The sequence below is a fragment of the Colobus angolensis genome, unplaced genomic scaffold (assembly GCF_000951035.1).
Source record: "Colobus angolensis palliatus isolate OR3802 unplaced genomic scaffold, Cang.pa_1.0 Scaffold142, whole genome shotgun sequence".
Lineage (NCBI taxonomy): Eukaryota > Metazoa > Chordata > Mammalia > Primates > Cercopithecidae > Colobus > Colobus angolensis.
The window spans coordinates 4,827,829-4,829,692 of NW_012114511.1; the positions used below are offsets into that span (position 1 = coordinate 4,827,829).

Below are 1,864 nucleotides of genomic sequence, written 5' to 3' on the forward strand. Positions count from 1 at the left end.
ACATGACATTCTCCCTTCTGTGTGTCTCTATCTTCACATGTCCTTTCTTCTTATGAAGACACCAGGTGAGGTACAGTGGCCCATGCCTGTAATCCCAGCACTTTGGGAGGCTGAGGTGGGAGGATCACTTGAGCCCAGGAGTCTGAGACCAGCATGGGCAACATAGGGAGACCCTGTATCTACCAAAAAAAAAAAAAAAAAACCACCTCTTTCCACTCCCTTCTGTCCCCTCTCCCTCCCCTACCTACTACTCTGGGCTCATTTCCCCGAATCTGAATCTGCTCTAATGCAGGCCTTGCAGGCTCGGAAGGCATTGAGGCCAGGTCATGCAGATAAAGTAAGCTGTGGCTTGGCCAAAAAGAGTGGGAATGATGGGGGCCAGGGAAGCCAGGAGGCCAGCCTAGCCCAGCCTGACTGGAGAGAAAGGTCCTATAGGGTGGGGGAGGGAGTGCAGGCTGCGAAGGGAGCAGAGGCCCACTGCCGCCTGGGCCTTCCAATGCCAGGCCAGGGTTTCTGCACACCCTTTATCCATGCAGTCTATCCCTGTGTGTACTGTGCTCTGCATGGGATAGGACTGCTGGTGCACGTGCCAGGTCAGTACTTATTGTCATGGCATCTACAGTTGGACAGGGGAATGGGCAGAACACAACTATATGAGTAAGTAGTTAACTACAGATGTGGCAGGGCTACGAGGAATGCACTCAGCCTGCTGCTGTGTGCAGAAGTTGGAATACCCAGGGTCAGGTTTCCCTGAAGGCGGCCATTTACGCTGAGTTTGGGAGGAGGATGGGAGTGATGGGGGGTGGGTGGGTATGCAACATTCTGAAGGGAGCAGCACACACAAGGGCCCTGGAGTGGGAAGGAGCCGGGCCGGTGGAGGAACAGAGCAATGGGTAGTGTGGCTGGGGCATGTAAGCATGTTGAGGGGTCTATGTTAGTTTCTAAGAACTGTCATAACAAAGTATCACAAATTTCGTGGCTAAAAACAACAGATGTTTATTCTCTCATAGTTCCAGAGGCTAGAAGTCCAAAATTAAGGTGTTGGTAGGGCCACACTTCCTCTGAAATCTCTAGAGTAGCAGTCCCTAATCTTTTTGGCACCAGGGACCGGTTTCTTGGAAGACGACTTTTCCATAGATAGGTAGGAGGATGATTTCAGGATGAAACTGTTCCACCTCACATCCGAGCATTAGTTAGATTTTCCTAAGGAGCACGCAACCTAGATCCCTCGCATATGCAATTCACATGTGCAATTCACAATAGAGTGTGTGGTCCTATGATAATCTAATGCCACCACTGATCTGACAGGAGGCAGAACTCAGGCTGTAATGTTCACTCACCCACTGCAGCCCGGTTCCTAACAGGCCACAGACTAGTACTGGTCCAAGGCCCAGGGACTGGGGACCCCTGCTCTAGAGAAGGATCTCTCCTTGCCACTTCTACCTTCTGGTATTCCCAGGTGTGCCTGGACCCAATCTCTGCCTACTTCGTCACATGACATTCTCCCTTCTGTGTGTCTCTATCTTCACATGTCCTTTCTTCTTATGAAGACACCAGGTGAGGTACAGTGGCCCATGCCTGTAATCCTAGTGCTTTGGGAGCCTGAGGCAGGAGGATTGCTTGAGGCTAGAGTTCAAGGCCAGCTTGGGCAACATAGGGAGACCCCATCTCTAAAAACAAAAAAGAAAGAAAGAAAGAAAAGGGAAAAAAAAGGCCAGGCACAGTGGCTCATGCCTGTAATCCCAGCACTTTGGGAGGCCAAGGTAAATGGATCACCTGAGGTCAGGAGTTCGAGACCAGCCTGGCCAACATGGTGAAACCCCATCTCTGCTAAAAGTACAAAAAATTAACTGGGTATGGTGGC

The 1,864-nt window shown here is 50.8% G+C and overlaps 1 pseudogene; it reads left to right on the forward strand.

Moving 5' to 3' along the window:
- Positions 1-695: 695 nt before the first annotated feature.
- The window catches only part of LOC105507025, a 6,479-nt pseudogene continuing 5,310 nt past the window's right edge, over positions 696-1,864 (forward strand).